At 39.6% G+C, this 19,280-nt stretch overlaps 1 protein-coding gene across 2 annotated transcripts in view; it reads left to right on the forward strand.

The window, feature by feature from the left end:
• FGFRL1 (fibroblast growth factor receptor like 1) overlaps window positions 1–19,280 on the forward strand; it is a 135,731-nt gene that overhangs the window by 54,362 nt on the left and 62,089 nt on the right. The window contains exon 1 of one of the 2 annotated variants that reach the window (XM_069977258.1): window positions 12,978–13,036. The exons of the other annotated variant lie outside the window; for it this stretch is intronic. The gene's annotated coding sequence lies outside the window, so the exon portion shown is untranslated. Of the gene's footprint in view, window positions 1–12,977; window positions 13,037–19,280 lie in introns of those variants that run through there. 2 annotated transcript variants of the gene reach the window in all.

The raw sequence follows: 19,280 nt of genomic DNA on the forward strand, positions 1-19,280 counted from the left end.
GAAACTATTTACTTTGGCGCCAAGAGTTTTATAGTTGGCACCAAACATAGAAGTAATGACTAATGAAAAAAAAAACAAAAAAAAAAACATTAAAGCACATTATTAGTCATCTGCATATAATGCATACAGTTCAACCTCATTTATCGCAGTGGGATCCTTGTCATCTTCAGGCTGGATCTGCTTAGGCTTACAAAGAACCTTGAAAATGTCAAAGCAGTATTAGGTGATTTGACCAAGGCGAAAGGTAAGGTGCATTGATTCATGTATTATGGCATTCCTATATGGTGGGCTTCTTTAGAAGAACCAGGACTGAAGCTGACTACCTATGGAGCTATCAAACATGGTCTATCTATTGGTGTTTACCACCAGTTGTATCATACAGATTATTTACCCTCATATTTTTGGAAAAGTCATCAAAGACACAGGTAACAAATGTGGTGAAGAATATAAAGAAGACCACATGATAGAGAAGCTTTTACTCTCGGAACTGAGCTAACATGGCACTCACAATAACCAAATCCCGCTCTTGTTTCGTAGCTCTGTTCTAGTGCCAGATTTCACCCTCCAGATAAGACTTTATTGGTTTTATTCCTCGTGTGTTGTGTCTGTGTAGTTTCTTGCAGATGATAGTCATGTTCTTTCTTGCTATGGACTTGTCCTCTTAGATTTACATTTTTTTTCTGAAACATCTGCAATGAAAATATACTTCCTATTTCAGTAAAATAAAGAAGCCACCACCCTTAGCTTTATACCTGGTTATTGTCGGCTTTTTCTCATAGTCCATGCTTATTAATGTGATCTCTGAGTTATTAATGTATAATGTATGGCATTAATGTACAACCACTCAACATTTATCTTCCATGGTGTACAGTTAGCAATAGAAGTAAATATTTAATTGGTAACTATGAGAAGTACTCTACGTACATCATGCCTACTGTCTAAAAACTTGTATATAACCTTAGATGCACACTTCATTTCATTTATTTGGAAGGCCAACATATAGTAACGTTTCAGATCATTGGGGGCCGAGTAGAAGGTTGTGATGTCCTTGTGGGAAATCAGAAGACCTTGTTTGGCCAAAAGGCTGTTTTTCTATTTCAAAACTTTGTCCTCCAAGGTTTAAAGGAAACACAAGTTGTATAGAGTGTCAACTAAAGCTTTACATATATAGTAGACAAAACCTGGCGAAATCAACCAATTTCATTGATATTAATTGATAGTCTAATGTGTTTGGATGGTACCTGACTTTTCCGATGCCAGTTGTTAGGGATCAAGCATGATAAATGTCTAAATAGTGGATTCAATAAAGCCTGAATAATATGTATAAGCAGCTGTATGTTAGTGAAGGTCTTGCATAGACTAACATACAAATCAGGATAGACTAGCCTAGCCAAAGTCTCATCCAACAGGATGGGTGATATTTCAACTCCTCCGCCCCTCAACCCCCCTGCCCAACCTCAGGGGCCCATTAGCTGCCGCTCCCCGGACCCAAGCTGCTGGAGCCCTGCCGCGGCTATCCTCGCGTCGGCCTCCGGTCCTCCGGGCGGGAGTTCCAGGAGCTCGGAGTCGGGGGCTCATTAGCCCATTGTCGCCATCACGAATATGTGCAATCGGCCCGAGGTTATCTAGAGTCACCAAGGCGGCCGGGGAGGTTTTTACTCCCCCCTCAATATCTTCCTTAGGGGAAAAGTCAGTAGATTACCATACACAGTGGATAGTTGTCTGGTCTCACCAATATCTATGGGTTATTTGTAAACCGTGGTGGCTGCCTTTAATGTTATGGGGACACAGAGGGATCTGAAAGAGAATTCCCATCCCTGATCTGACAGGACATCTACCCTAAAGTCAAAGAAAAAATATTTGGCCAATATTTTGGGAAATTAGGTTTGTCGTCTTATTCATGCATGGATGATTTTGTCAAAAGTTCTTGTCCTCAATCCTGTTTGTAGACTTTGTTCCCCAGAAATACTTTTTGACGAGCCATGTACCATGTCAAGAAAAAAAAGAAGCATGGCCATTCAGTGTGTTGGCAGAGCATGACTTGTAATGACTAGGTTGTGGCTGGTGAGGCTTAGCAGAGACATTGTGAAGCAGACGGGAGAACAATCTGTTTTGAAAGGTGTTGAATTTAGGAAAAGCCTGGCAGGCAGACAGATTGTCTCAATAGCTTACGTTGGCTGAGCACATTGATCCCTCTTCCTGGACTCCTAATGTAATTGTGATTTAGGTAGGCTTGTTAGTCATCTCTTGGCAGACGGATTCTCAACGCAAGACAGAAAGGAATGAAATACTTTTGTCTTCTGCAATCTGCCATGGAGAAAAAAAAAATCAAACCTCGTCTTTTATACATGTGATGCCTCAAAATGCGGGGACCATATCGGCTTTTGTTTCCTTGACTTGTGCGTCATATTTCCCTTTAAGTTTTTATGACTCCGAATTAGATGATACTTAATCGGGATGTGGTTGTATTTCACATCCTTCTGGGATGTGAGGGAACGCGTGAGTCCGCGGTGACACTGTGATATAGGGCCTGAAACACGCCTAGTTCACCTCTTCGAGCTACGTCATCTTTATAAGATGAAGAGGCCCTGAGTGCAATTGCCGATTATGACTCTTTTCTTTTTCCCCATTACTGTTGACTTGGTCAAGGCCCTAAAGATTTGCCTAAAATGCCTTATAGTGTTAGATGTGAAGACTTTAAAGGGATTATCCCAAAATTACATGGTGTACCCAATCCTCTGCTTTGGTGGGGTCTGGCACAATGGCCAAGGATATGCACTACCACTTCCAGTTGACATGTGCTTTTTTGAAAGGTGTGGGTTCCAGCGGTCGGATCCCCATGGATAAGCTTCATATCCCCTATCTTGTGAAAAGGGGATAACTTTTAATCTTGGGATAACCCCTTTAAGAAGTGTGTACTTTTTAGCAACTAATTTTACATTTTCCCTAATTGATCCAAGATATAACAATTCTTAAATTCTTCCATTTTAAAAAAAAAAAATATGTTTGTTCTGTTTGTGTTTTCACTATAAGCCTGGTGCCATCTACTTAAATACCAGCTCATGGTGCCCATCTTGTTGCGAGCACTGTGTTTTTTCTAGATCATGTTTACATTATTTGGTTTAATAGCAAATGCAATGTTTGTAGATGGGATTGCTTATTTTGACCATGTGTTGCTAAAGCAGAATGATAAAACTCTTTAATGGTTATCACACGTTTTAGATTTTCATTCCTCCCGCTGTTTGTGTCAGGCAGTGTGTGAGCATACTTCTAAAAACATGCCAGCTAACCCACAGTAACCCCTACATAGAGTGAATAAAAACTTGTACTCATTCAACTCTATATTACAGCTCTTAGGAACCAGTATTATAGTATACTCTTGTACTTAGAAGCAGTATTATAATAGTTATATTCTTGTATATAGGGGGCAGTATTATAGTAGTCATATTCTTGTATATAGCAGCAGTATTATAATAGTTATATTCTTGTGCATAGGAGCAGTATTATATTCTTGTACTTAGAAGCAGTATTATAATAGTTATATTCTTGTATATAAGGAGCAGTATTATAGTAGTCATATTCTTGTATATAGGAGCAGTATTATAATAGTTATATTCTTGTATATAGGGGGCAGTATTATAGTAGTTATATTCTTGTATATAGGAGCAGTATTATAGTAGTTATATTCTTGTATATAGGAGCAGTATTATAGTAGTTATATTCTTGTACTTAGGAGCAGTATTATAGTAGTTATATTCTTGTATATAGGAGCAGTATTATAATAGTTATATTCTTGTATATAGGGGGCAGTATTATAGTAGTTATGCGAGGGAAAGGTACAGCTGACCCGCACCGCCAGACAACGATCCAGTATCAATGGGCCCACGGGTATGAGTATGCAGGATACACCGCGGCGAGTTCGGCTGAGCACCGGGGGTGCAAGACGGTAGGACAGGAGTACACTGTGTATGGAGTAGACAAAGACAGCACTCACCCGGTATCTTCAATCAGCTCTCTTTATTCCATAGACCGCGGATAGCAGGGAGGGAGAGGTAAGGACGCGCACTGGGACGGCCGTTTCGGGGACACGCCCCCTTTGTCGACAAAGGGGGCGTGTCCCCGAAACGGCCGTCCCAGTGCGCGTCCTTACCTCTCCCTCCCTGCTATCCGCGGTCTATGGAATAAAGAGAGCTGATTGAAGATACCGGGTGAGTGCTGTCTTTGTCTACTCCATACACATTATAGTAGTTATATTCTTGTACTTAGGAGTAGTATTATAATAGTTATATTCTTGTGCATAGGAGAAGTTTTATATTCTTGTATATAGGGGGCAGTATTATAGTAGCGATATTGTTGTACATAGTGGCAGTATTATAGTAGTTACATTCTTGTATATAGGAGCAGTATTATAGTAGTTACATTCTTGTATATAGAAGCAGTATTATAGTAGTTATATTCTTGTACTTAGGAACAGTATTATAGTAGTTATGCTTCAGGAAGATACAGGTGCCGGCACTGTCTGAATACTGCTCGATCAGTAGCTGTGCGCTGGAGTCGGATTAAGGGCTAATAAACTGCACAGGTAAGTAGCCGTGGTGCTCGAACAGAGACAAGGGCAGTACGGTGTATAAAATAGAAAATAAGTCCAAGCACTCACCGGATGAAGGGATCTCTTTGTGCGTTTATTCAAGACATCACAGGGAGGGAGCGGTGGCAAGGTTGCAGGAGCGTGTAGCAGACAACTGTTTCGCGCCTCAGCGCTTTGTCAAGACTTGTCAAAGCGCTTAGGCGCGAAACAGTTGTCTGCTACACGCTCCCGCACCCTTGCCACCGCTCCCTCCCTGTGATGTCTTGAATAAACGCACAAAGAGATCCCTTCATCCGGTGAGTGCTTGGACTTATTTTCTATTTTATACATTATAGTAATTATATTCTTGTATGTAGGGAGCAGTCTTATAGTAGTTATATTCTTGTATACAGGAGCAGTATTATAGTAATTATATTCTTGTGTATAGGAGCAGTATTATAGTAGTTATAAACAGGGTAAGAACAATTCAACCGGCACCAGTAGATGCAGTCACTGATTGAGGACTGAGGATATGGGAGCAAATCAGCAGTGACGATGTGGGTAAACCCAAGATATCGGGGTGCTATGAACAGACGCAGCATGTAATGTACAAACAAGAGAAAGAGTTCCGAACTCACCGAGTGGAAAGCAGTGGGTTTATTTACATCGAAGGCTTCAGCTGGGAGGGGGAAGATGTTAAGCAGGTGCGCTCTTTGCAGTAACAAAACTTTATTACTCGCCCCAATCACTTCTGAAGAAGTTTCTGAGGTACTCGCTTCCATTCCAACAGGCAAAAGCCCGGGACCTGTTGGGCTACCTATTGTATATTATAAAAAATTTGCAGATGTCCTCCTTCCACATTTTACAAAACTCTGAAACTGTCTAATGTCAGGCGCTAAACTACCGAAACAAATGTTAGAAGCGTTTATTACTATTCTGCCGAAAGAAGGGAAAGACCCCACCCAGTGTGGAAGTTACAGACCTTTTTGACTTCTCAATTCAGATTTGAAATGGAGGGCGAAACTATTGGCTCTTAGAATGAAAAAACTTATTCCTGCTCTCACCACAGAGGAACAAACAGGTTTTGTGTTAGGTAGAGAAGGAAAATTTAACACGTCTAGAGTTATTCATGGGATTCATTATGCTAAGAGGTCCAAAGTCCCATTGGTCCTTCTCGGCACAGACGCCGAGAAGGCCTTCGATAGAGTCGCTTGGGATTTCTTACTTAAAACCTTACAAAAATTTGGTTTTCCCCCAATGTTTTCTACAGCCGTCATGTCCCTATACACAGAACCCTCAGCGAGAATTAGAGTCAATGATACACTGTCTGGCCCGTTCCAAATAAAGAATGGCACTAGACAGGGTTGCCCCCTGTCCCCTACCTTGTTTGTACTCACCATAGAGATCCTTTTACAGAAAATTATACAAACACCTAGCATTAAGGGCTTAAAAGTAGGATCCATGACCCATACTACAGCTGCGTTCGCAGATGACTTACTACTGTTCGTCACTAACCCCCAACAAGCCTTCTTAGTTATACTTAGTATATTCAAGGATTACGGCATACTTTCTAATTTTAAAATAAACTATGGAAAATCTGAAGCACTTATTATTTCGGTACCTACTGCACAAATTGTCCACCTTCAAAAATTAGCCCCTTTCTCTTGGCCAAATACGGCGATTAAATATTTAGGGAACCAAATTCCTAAAGATCTGAGTAAACTTTATGAACAAAATTTTTAACCCCTATTACCCAAAATTTCAAAGCAGCTGGATTCTTTTAAAATTCCTTATGTCTCCTGGCTGGGGAGAAAAAATATAGTCAAAATGTATGTTTTACCACAAGTCTTGTACTTCTTACAATCTTTGCCAATTAAGATCCCTGCTAGTTTTTTCTCAAAATGGAGATCTATTTGCTCCAAATTTATCTGGCAAGGCTCTAAACCAAGAGTAGCATACTCTTACATGAGGTTACCAAAGCACTTTGGCGGTAGTAGTTATATTCTTGTATATAAGGAGCAGTATTATAGTAGTTATAATCTTGTATATAGGAGGCAGTATAATAGTAGTTATATTCTTGTACATAGGAGCAGTATTACTGTACTTATATTCTTCTAGATAGGGGTCAGTATTATAGTGTTGTGCTTGGAGCCGTTGTCAACTCTCGCCCTGAATGCTTATTAAAAACTGAAATACTGAGAAGAAGGAGACAATAAGCACAGGAGAAAGTTTCTGGCTAAGTAAATAGAATATGGAAATGTTTTTATATTCCATATCTTTTTTTTTTTTTTTTACTGTATATCATGTTTGCATCCTTCGCTCTGTACATGCAGTACTCCCACCTATGCTCTGAAAACATTGTGCAGGGAAACGCCCAGAAGAGCGGCCCGAGCCTTGAGTTAACGTAATGTAATTGTGACAAGAGATTTCATGCTCTGTCTCCTGTAATACAATAAGAGGTGTTTTCTTGTCTGTGCTTTGCAGGCCTGTTGTTGTTCTCCGTGTGTGGCATCTCCTTGTAATTAACCTGAAGAGTGATTTTGCTTTACTAATTTGTAGGAAGTAGTTTGTGACATCTGCTGGCGCCCCGGGGCTCTTCTGGATGGAGTTGTGTTCCAGTTTTCTTTCACTGCTGAACAAATATGAGCACTTTTTCATTTTATTCCCTGATGGCCATTGAGAATTTTCTTTTTTTTTTTTTTTTTGGCAGCGATTTTCCATATGCATTCAGCAGTCTAGACACACCGATGCATACAGATTAACTAACTATACAGTATTTTTGCCCAATAAGGTCCTTATATACCATCTCAGCTTGGACTGGGTATCGCCAGAAAATGTTGACTTGGAGTACTTTTACATATATGACTACTGTATGTAGTTTGCCCTTTCTTTTCTTATGGCCCATTTTCAGACTTTTGTAAAAGTATATAGTTCTTGTATTTGACAAAGAAAAAAATCTCAAATAATTGGATTTACCATCAATTTGAAACCACTGTTAACAGGGTTATCCGGGAAAAATTAATAGTTGCTCATGCTGCCGGAGCTGTGGGGGACATGTCAGTAATGTATACTTACCTTTCCTGACCCCTCCTGCTTCTAGTTCCCTGTCCATCAGCTGTCTGTTTGGCTGTCCTAGCCATGATGGGAATTGTAGTTTTGCAACAGCTGGAGGGCCGCGGGTTTGAGACCCCTGGTCTAGAGTGTATGTGGACCAGCCATTTTCTATGGGAACATCAGATGTTATGAAAACACTGACAGTAGTGCAGAGCAGGCTATCAGCAGCGGGGGAGCGAGAAAGGTAAGTATACATTACTGACATGTCCTCCCAGCAACATGGCTAACTAAGAGTTATTCTTGGACAAACACTGTAAGTTTCTAGGAGGTCTTTGATTGATGAGTGTCCAATCATTGGGACTCTGATGAAGAACAATGATAAATTTATCTGAAAGAGTCAGATGAAGATCAGAAGTATAAGCTTATGGAACAAGAACAAAGTTATGATTCTTGAGCTGGGTATTCTTTATAATGTAGGCTTGCATGTCTCGAAAAGTGAGTTCTGGCTGAGAAAAAGCTAATTTTTTGGAAACTGTCCGTACCATATGGCATAACTGTGACCAGTTGTCATTGGCATTACGAAACACCAGTGTCATCTCTCAATTTTCCTATGGCACCATTAACAGCTTGTAAGTGGGTGAGGTAATGTGTTAGACTTGTGTTATTCTTTTCAACACATGGTTATGTATTGCCATGCTATTAAACATGTTTGCACGAGACATTGCTGCGGGGGTTTTGCTTAGCTGATTTGCTCATTTTTTTTGTAAGATCAAGTTTGTGCTTCAGGGGTGACACCATTGTGGTGACAATGTCGAATCATTTGATGTAGTCTCCTGTATTCTCCATAAAAGTGAGGACTGTGGATCAGAATTACCGCCTTTTAGATTAGTAATTGTTAACATTGTACCATGATCAGACCTGGAAAAAAAATAAAATTGTTCCTTCTCTGTTTCAGGAACGTCTAGAATCTTAACCCCCCCCCCCCACCCCCACAACTAGGGATGGTCCAAAACTGCCGAGGTTCGGGTTCGTATGAACCCGAATGCTCGGCATCAGATTCCCGCTGTCTGCCCGCTCCGTGCAGCGGGTGGATACAGCGGGAGGACCACCTGGAAAACTGGAATACAGCCTATGGCTATGGCTGTATCCCAGTTTTCCAGGCGGTCCTCCCGCTGTATCCACCCTCTCCACGGAGAGGGCAGACAGCGGGAATCATTGTCGAGAGTTCGGGTTCGTACGATACGTACGATACGTACGTACAGCCATCAATACTGTAAAAGTCACTTGCTGTTTTTGGAACCAGCAAGGTCTATTTGTGTTCCACAGAATCGTGGTTGGAAGACGTTTGTATCTTGGTTGGAAGTGTTTTGTATCTTGAGCTGTGTGAACTTCCTATGTTGTATGTCTTTCAAGTGATTTGCTTGTGAGTCAACCAAAAAAGATCCTCTGATCCTACCAGAAGCCACCTATTATGCAATCCAGTTACATTAGTTCTTGTCTCTCATGGTAAAAGTATTTATGTGTATTCCCTGATCTTGGGTGGAGATAGATAGTTCCGTGCTAATAACTAGTTACAATTTATTGAGGGATTTTTGAGGCTTTCAGGGGGAAGCCAGTTTAATGCCAGGTTGACTTTTTGAGTTGCTGAAGACCACTTAAAATGCTACTGAGTATATTGTATAATACATAGCCAAAATTTGAAAAGTTGTGTAAACTTTTAAATTTTATAGGTCCCCAAAATTTTTAAAATGTTAACTATTTATAGTCTGGACCCTGTAAGCACTATTTGTGCAGGATACTAAGCTAGGAATGGTTGATCCTTGCTATCAGGATCTATGAGGCAAAGTAACTCGACAGTAACTTCGGTGGTGGACTAACATGGACCCACTATGGACCCTGTGGTGGACTCTAGTGGCCTTACTATAACTACTGTGATGGACTCAGTTGCTCTTACACCGACTCAAGTAGTGGATAGGAGGGATCCTACAGTGACTCCCATGGTCTACTTAGTGGCCTTACAATGACTCATTTAGTCTTCCAGTGAGTTTGGACTTAAGAGATCTTACTGTGAATTCTGTGAGAGACTCATGTATTCTACAATAACACCCATGGTTGTCCTAATTTTCCTTCATTGTTCTTTACATAGATGGATGTTTAAGAAGGATCTTTAAGTTGAATCCAAAAATTAGACTAGTCTGTGATGCACGCAGCACCCAAGTCAGAGGTTTGGCATCCTCCCTGGTCATAGACATTAGTGACAGCTGCATTCGTTTATTCTTTACTTTTCACACTTCCTTATAGCAGTCTGTATTTATGGCTTTAGATAGTCTTTAAGAGTGATATCCAATACCATTCCCTACAATTTACACAAATCACTTTCTCGGACCATTGTAACTCTGTACTCCATTTCTATGAAAAGTCTGGATATCACACTCCAGGTGTTCCATGGGGTGAGGCCAAGTTCTCTTTGAGAAGACAATCAGGCACCCTGGGGCCAAATACTAAAAATGAAACGGGTTGTCTGCAGTTGACCTGTGACAGCTCAGCTGGTTAAACTTGTGACCTGTTTAAGTGCCTATACGTTGATGCTGGGACGTTACTCTGTCACATCAGGCAATCTGTCAAGGTCTTCAGAAGAGAATATACAACGAAGGACAGAGTCTGAATGGTACTGTCTGCATTTCATTATATTTTTTTCTGGCAAGAACATTTAGATTGATAAAATCCTATCTTCAGGGATGATGTCACAGGTGCGGACATGCATATTGCCGGCCGGTTTTCTGGCACTATCCCTGTTGTCAGTACATCTGGACACTTTTATATTATTCATTTGATATTATCTGATCTTGGCCCCAATGATCGTTTATAGCTTTTACTCTTCGAAACAAGATTTACTCAAACATACAATATCTCTACAATTTTTTATTTTAAAGGTAACAATTTTTGACTGTTACATGCAACGGCTAGGTTAGATTCTAAAGTGGACAGATACTATTTGGTAGAAGTGTTCTGCTCTCCTTGTTCAGCCTCAATTGCACCTTACACCAATAAAAATAATTTACAGTTACAAAAACAATTGGCATATCTCAGTGCAAACCTATGCCTACTGGAGTAAGGTAGATGCTTTATAAAATTGTTCAAAGGTGAAAAAATGTCATAAAAAAAGGTGTGGTTGTGAGTTCACGAAGGTTCTAACATTTTTCACTTCCAAATTTTAAGAAAATGGATGTATGCACACTTCGACCATTGGCGTTCATGATTACCGGTTGAAATAAAAATTTAAGTATTTTCATATAGTCTTTGTTTTTGGTTTCTGTTCTGGCAATGGATTTTTAAAAAAACTGTATATGGTAACTGCTGTATGTATTTTTCAGTGAATTACTACCGATTTTCTGCATATGCAGTTGAAATCTGTAAAAAGAACTGAGACATAAATGAGCCTTCTTAGGCTTCTTTAGTTTTCTTATCGTCCTATTTTACTCATTTGCAAGTAGAATATCCATGTTGACTTTACAAAGTGTCAGGACCAATGAAGCAGGAGCCATTTGTTGCTTCACCCTGAAAACACATCTCGTAGTTTTTGTTCAATAATATCAAGACTCCTTTTTGGTTGCCGATGTCTTGCTGAGTTTTCATTGGCCGCTCCCGTTTTCATTGTCATGTTTGATTTAAGACTCTAAAGTTTTTTAAATTTTTTTTAATGACTCCCGAGAAGCATGTGGTTCTTATGAGCTATTAAAACTTAGTTGGACAGAAAAATCTGCCAAGAAGCCGGGTCAATTCCTCTTGGAAAATAAAAAGAAAAGCAATCTTTATTTTAACAGTGTCTTAAGTTTCACTCTAGGTTCCATAAATATTTGTTGGTGTTCCGTCCTCTAAGACCCTTGCAAGGCCCTTGGCAGTAGCGTAGGCTATCTACTGAACAGTGAATGTAAATATATTCATTGGAGATAACCAGAAATTGAAGAGTGCCAAGGGATTGTCGCCAAAGAAATGGATCCCAGTTAAGATTTGAAGAATGTTCCCTTTTTTCATACAATGAGAACCTGCCAAGCAGTTATGTTCCAAGGATCTCAGTGTTAGAAACACAGTTTCTAAATTTTATAAAAATTTGTTATATAAATAAAATTTTAGAAATTTGACTGCACAGTGGGAAAACACATTCTCCACCAGCAGCGGCAATGGCATCTAATACTAGGAAAACAGACGTCCTTCTTGTGCCATTGTAGATGCATTTATAATGGATGACTTTTTAGCCGTGTGGATTTTGGAGTCCCTTGAATCCCATGGATACATTAACAGGTTGGGTTTCCCACAATGTCTACCAATGATGTTGGCCTAAGTTTTGGTGTATATAGTATCACTGTAATTAGTGGGATATAGCTACAGTTCCTAATACTGAAAAAGTCACAAAGAATTGTACAACCTACTTTAGTAAAGTGATAGTTCAGTATAGTATTTAGTGTAATTTACATAGAGATATATCGATATTGTGGAAAATTTCTCAGGGACTATAGGATTTTTTTTACAGTTGGCAATACTTTATAAGTCACCTAAATGGGGCATGACCATAGTACCTAAGACAGTCAAGGACATATAAAAAAAGAACGAGCTGCTGTTGCCCCTTTAAACAGATTAAGGCAAGGGAAGCTGGATCCACTAATCTTATACTGAGTATAACTCATCAATTTAGCATAACAGTTTTGAAGATTGTGCTTATATAGGCATGAATTACTATACCGCTTTTCTTTTTTCTTGCGTTATTCTTCAGGGCACAGAATTCTGTTAACAGTAGTAAAAATAAAAATACAAAAAATATATATACTAAATACTATTGTTTACATGACCGTTGATGCTTTTGCCTGGGGATAAAAGAGTAAATCCCTCACCCCCTCCACCGCATCTTCTCCGAAAATGCATGCTAAGTGCTGACAAGCAGAAGCTATTCACAACGCGAGTATTCTTCATAAGTTATGTACTCTTGTTAAATGAGACATGCTGCTTTGATGTCGGATGTCTTCCTGCTGGCGGAAGGCCAGATTATCAAACTTACAATTTCCACAGCGATGTATGCGGGGGTCTTTGTTGACCTTGTGAACAGGACCCCATAAATAGTTGCTCTGCCTTCTGATTGGCTGCTGGGCCTCCGTCCCCCTCTCTCAGCTGTTCCATAGCATTAGCCATGCAGACTGGGTTCATCATGGCAGACACCTGCCTAGCATACATAGACATCTAGACTCTGGGCTTCTTTGAATGGCTTTGGATGCTTTGGACTTTGATGTATAGTGATGACATTGTTATGATTGTATACGTGCACTGGCTCCATTGGCTCCGCATACATTACAAATATAGAACAAATATGATCTAAAGATGCACTGTAGAGGTGACATGTATCGCCTCCGCTACAAGAGAATGGTATAGGCTCCTAAATTTCTTAAGATTTCCATATCTTCTATCTATCTATCTATCTATCTATCTATCTATCTATCTATCTATCTATCTATCTCCTATCTATCTATTTATTTATCTATCTATCTCCTATCTACGTTTTATGGTATCTATCTCCATCATCTATATATATCTATTATCTATCTATCTATCTCCTATTTATCTATCTATCTATCTATCTATCTGTCTCGGCTGTACACCCGCTCTTGGAATTTCCTCTTTATAATTATAGTTAATGTGTTAATTTGTATACTTTGAACTCCATTACAGCAAATAGTCTCCTAGGAGCCATTTCACGACAAGTATGGAGGCCATATGTGAATTTCTCTTGCTAAATTCTCCTTTAAGTGCAGGAATGATCTCAGGACTCTACTCCCTCCCCAGGATACCATTAAAAGTGGTTCACAGAAAGTTAGGAATGTAAAGAGGGATTTTGTCAGTGCCTTGAGGTGCAAAACACTTCCCACAGTGCACATGATGCTGCTGCTTATATGCAGCTAATACCCACATGAGCCATACTGCTGCCATAAAGTGATCTGCTATACTGTGTATTGTGTATACTGCTGCCGTATAGTGATCTGCTATGCTGTGGATTGTCTATGCTGCTGCCATATAGTGATCTGCTATACTGTGTATTGTGTATATTGCTGCCATATAGTGATCTTATATACTGTGTATTGTGTATACTGCTGCCATATAGTGATCTACTATACTGTGAGTGTGGTGTCCATGGCAACCATTAGAATTCCAACACTCAATGTGTCAGTGAATGTTATTGCACGCACTTTCCATAGGCCACACCATGGTTTGTTTTTCATTATACTGGTTTCTACACAATGTCTGTTCTTTTACTCAGCATTCAAAATGGCTTCCGTAGTAGCACACAATATCAATTATAAGTAGAAAGTCATCACTGGAAGTTTACTTAGTTCACCAAGAAAAAAATTCTTTCATATCAACTGGTGACAGAAAAGGCCCCAGATTTGTAAATTACTTCCATTAAAAAATTGAAAGTCTTCCAATACTTATTAGCTGCTTTATGTCCCACAGGAAAGGGTGTATTCTTTCCAGTATGGAGAGCAGGAGAGGTTTTCTATGGGGATTTACTACTGCTCTGGACAGTTTCTGACATGGACAGAGGTGGCAGCAGAGAGCACTGTGTCAGGCTGGAAAGAAGACATCACTTCCTGCAGGACATGCAGCAGCTGATATGTACTGAAAGACTTGAGATTTTTTAAATAGAAGTTAATTACAAATCTCTGGCCACCAGTTGATTTAAAAGAAAAAAAGATGGTAGCAAACCTTTTTAAAAGAATTACTTTATAGTGAGCATCTTTGTATGACTTATTAGGGGAAAAAAAATCCACATTCAATTATTAAACTTGTTAAACATCTCCAATGTAAGGCATTTTTATACTTACAGTATTTTCCTGCATATAAGACTACTTTTTAACCCAGGAAAATCTAAAAAATCAGGGGTCGCCTTATATCCCGGGTGTAGTTTTATAAGACCGAAGAATATGTGGTCGCTCCATACGGTGGGGAAGATAACAACGTCTGCATCTCCTGTATGCGGCGACCATATAAAAGGTGGAGTAAGTTGCAGGTGTTTGGGGTATGGGAAAAAAAGAGATACGGTAGAGTGGCATTGTGCCCAGAAAACCCACCTCTTTCACCCGTCTGGCCCTTGTATCCTACCGGTATTACTGTACCTCCTTCTCTGCCTCTCCGATCTCACTGCTTTCTGATGTTTTTTTTTATTAATTTTTATTTGGTATACATTGAAAGAGGGATAGTCTTATATGGCGAGTATATCTCAAACTCTATATTTTAACTGAAAAAGTTGGGGGTCGTCTTATACACCCAGTTGTCTTATATGCCGGAATATACAGTATTTTTTCCTCTGTAACATTAAAACTAAGTAGTAGTCCTGGTCAACACCATGAAGAGACTTCACTTTTAACTTTTGTCATCCATGATTTAGTTGCTCCTTATATATCCCACCGCTTTGGCATATGGTGATCAATGTTATTTACTTTACCAGTAACATTTGGGGTCATTCACGCGTTCCGTGTATGGACCGTATGTGTGGGTGATGTGCTACATTTTAGCATGTGTAAACATAGCCTTAGGCTATGTTCAAACTACGTGAGAGACTGGCTGTTCTGTGACTCGGCCAGTCTTTGCCAAAATCATTCCGGCTGGCACTTAAAGGGGTAGCGCGGTGCTAAGAAATTATTCACAGAATAACACACATTACAAAGTTATACAACTTTGTAATGTATGTTATGTCTGTGAATCGCCCTATTCCACTGAATTGCGGCCGCAGAAAACTGACATGTCAGTTCTTTGCGGTGCCGTATGGGATCCCAACCGGAGGGTATACTATGTGTATACGCTCCGGCCGGGATCCTATAGCAGTAAAGGCAGTGTTCCACACCGTACAAAGTACAGCCGTTGTTGCCGTTGTTGTACGGCCGTACTTTTATGTAGTGTGAACATAACCTTAATGTTATGGCTGATCTGTTTTAAAATTTTTGTAATTTTTTAAAAATGTTTAAACTCCATCAATGTTCTATTTCAAACTACCGACAGCTCTTCCTGTCTATTCTAATAGAATTGAGTTCATACCAGAGACGTGAATCTCCACCGCATATCAATTAAGACCTCGTAAAACTCCCCCCCCTCCACCACCCGCACAAGAGAAAATAAACCAGAAAAAAAAAATTGAAATAAAAATAGCAGCAGTTTATTGGACTGTGCAAGAATCCCGCGGCATATGACCATAGCTATGCTTTGATAAATGGTTTGCCCTTCATTTGCCAGTATGGCATCAGGCGGCCTTTTCTGTGTGTTCAGGGTTTGTGTTTTTATTGGCCGGGATTCCTCCTCTGGATGGGGCCCATTATAATCCACAGTAGAATATACATTGAAAATCGCACAGCTGTTCACTAAGACAGGTGGACGACTCATCTCTTTTTTTTCACAGAATTGACCCTGCAGTTGCTTATCATTTACTGACCCCAATACATTGCCACTTTTGTCTCGGGGTAAGGGGAGGGGGTCTGGAAAGAAAAATGACGGTGTATAGATTTTCTAAGCCTTTGTATCATGTTACCGAAATGAGTATTGGAAGAGAATGAATGAAAAACTTTATATTAACAATGCTCATAATTGTAGATAAGATTGTCATTACTGGGCCAATTTCTTTTATTTTTGAACAGTTGGAATATAAAAAGAATTTCACTTAGTAAGTTAAATAAGTAAAGTAAAAATAGTAAGAAAAAAGTAAGAGTATTAAAATGTGAAAAACGATAAAATCATGAAACATCGTCTTTAAAATAGTATTTGTTTTTGCTGTTTTTTTTTAGAAAATATGTTTTAAATAAATAATTTAAAAAAATCTATTTTTCTTTTTTTTTTTTTTAAATCAATTTTTCTTGTTTTGGGGATTGAGCCATAGAATATGGCCTTTGTTTGCGACACATTTAAAAACTTTTGCACATTTTTGAAAACTTTTGATCTTGTTAAAGCTATAATAAAAAATAGGTTGTCAGTTGGGACATCCAAAATTATATATTATTATATGTGTGAACAAAGAGCCATTTCCCCACTGGATTTAATAGAATCCAATAGTAAAAAAAAACATTGTTTGGGGCCCTTTTTGTTGGCTGTTTTACATCCCAAGAAGGCTTTGTACCTACAACATCTTGATTTAGCTGTTTAAAGCGACTCTGTACCCACAATCTGTCCCCCCCAAACCACTTGTACCTTCGGATAGCTGCTTTTAATCCAAGATCTGTCCTGGGGTCCGGTCGGCAGGTGATGCAGTTATTGTTTTAAAAACGACTTTTAATCCGGCAGCGCTGTGCCTAACGGCCGGGGCTTACATTTTCATATGCATTAGGTTGGCACAACCTCTCCGTCCTTCCTCCCCGTCCTCCTCATCATTAGGAATGCTCCAGGCAGATTGCGTCCTATTCCCCTTCTGTGTGCATAATGAACATGGGCTGGATCGTTAATACACCTGTGCAAAGCTCAAACAGCAGTAAATGTTCCTGGATCATTCCTAATGCTGAGGAGGGTGGGGAGGAGGGAAGGAGAGGGTGTGCCAGCTTAATGCATATACAAATGTAAGCCCCGGCCGTTAGACACAGCTCTGCCAGATTAAAAGTTGTTTTTAAAACAATAACTGCATCACCTGACAGATCTTGGATTAAAAGCAGCTATCTGAAGGTACAAGTAATTTGGGGGGGTCAGATTGTGGGTACAGAGTCACTTTAAGGCAAAACAATGAACATTACATTCATAATGATGGCCGTCATTTGTGCCATTTGTGTCATTTGTGTTATTTGGCCTCAAACAACTCTAGATGGTTGAAACAAGGTCCTAAAATACAGTACATGGTTATATTTATCCTTTTATCTCACCTAAAGGGCTGAAAGTAGACAAGGCTAATATATATATATATATATTTTTTTTTTTTGCTTTTTTACGTATTTGAGTGGTGACAAGCTGCTCTCCATCATACCATCATAACTCTACAGCGTATGCACTGTCCTATAGTTAAGCATTGTGTCAAATGACCAGCTCACCTACGCACCAGTTAATCAGCTGAGCTCTGCTACGTCTGCCTGGTTAAGCAAGGAAATGAGAAATTCTGTATATAATCCAGGTGGCCTCAAATAATTTGTTTCCCTGGCCTTTCTCTCCTGTCATCAGACAGGGGTGAAAAAAATTCTGTCTAGCTATGTGTACATGTGGGTATATCATTAAACATACCAGAGGTCGGCGGAGGATGTGTTGCAGTGCGGACGTGGAGGAGCTAAGCAGCTGATGTATTAAATATATACTGTGATAAGCCGCTGCATTACAGGACAAATTTCAGAGGGTAATTATGTTGTCTTAACGTCGACCCAAATGTCACATTTACTAATCTGCTTATCTCTTTATCACCGATAGTGTAAAAAAAAAAATATTTTTGAAATTCTATTATGCATGTGTGCTTGTATGAAATATTAGCACATCCACGAGGACTGTACTATTACATCTATGCAGAGCCGATTTCTGGAATATTTTTGGATTTCCGCGGTTCGGGTGTCATATATTAAGCTTGACCTAAGGAATAATAATCAAATTCAGAAAACTCAAGTCCCAGCCAATTTCCACTTAAAGAAAATTTCCCTAATATTTCCGCAGTACTCGCCAAAGTCCTTGGCACCCTCAGAGATCATTTACTCTTCAATTTGTGGTGAAAATAGAGAATGTTCAATTTCCCTGCAGCGCCTCTACAGGGAACATGGAGAATTATATAGTCCGAATTGAAGTCGATGCGATGATAATAAGTGAGAGACACCTTTGAAGTGCCTCTGGCTTATTGATGAGAGTCCAGAGATAACTTAGGATCATTCATGATTAGAAGATCACAATAGATCCCTATTGTTTATTTATTTTCTAAAAGAACCTTTCATCACTTTGATATTGACTGAACCACACGTGATCTAGGCAGTTCCCAGTGGTTCCTGTCCTCCCTGGTGGCCTTGATTGATAGATCTTTTCCTGTACCCAAATAGGAAGAGGTCTATTACTCAAGATTGACGAGGAGAGGGTAGCACTGGGGTCCGCCTTAATGACTAATGGTTCAGTCTGCATGAAAGTGGTGACAGGTCTACTTTAATGTGGGGATTTTCTCTGTATTTTAGACTTATAAAGAACTAAATATGGAGACGTTGAAGTCTAAGGTCTTTATTATGGAGAATCCGATATGCGGCCTGTATTATGTCAAATCTGGTCTGGGAGCCGTATTAACAGGAAGATTATTTTTAGGACCTGTATTAAGAAGTAAATGGGGTGATGGGTGTATTTAGAGGCGGTCCTGTCTGGGGTCTTTTATGAGTAGTTTGGTCTGATGTCAGTATTATGGAGATGTCGGGGATCTATATTAATGAGGAGCCTTTTTCTAGGTTAAGAGAGAGTCTGACCTGGGGTCTGTATTTAGTATGGAGTCTGTATTACATAGGAGTGGGGTCTGGTGCCTTAAAGGGGTACTCAGGGGAGAGGTGTTTTAGAGTATCTCTGGGGAGGGGGTGGATGAAGATAATGATGTCCACTTACCTCCCCGACTCCAACACTTGGGCTCGCTTCACACTGCTCTGGTTCGATACTTAAGAAACAACTCCTGCCTAGAGTATCCCTTTAATTTATTTATGGT

Source organism: Dendropsophus ebraccatus, chromosome 7 (assembly GCF_027789765.1).
Source record: "Dendropsophus ebraccatus isolate aDenEbr1 chromosome 7, aDenEbr1.pat, whole genome shotgun sequence".
Taxonomy (NCBI): Eukaryota; Metazoa; Chordata; class Amphibia; order Anura; family Hylidae; genus Dendropsophus; species Dendropsophus ebraccatus.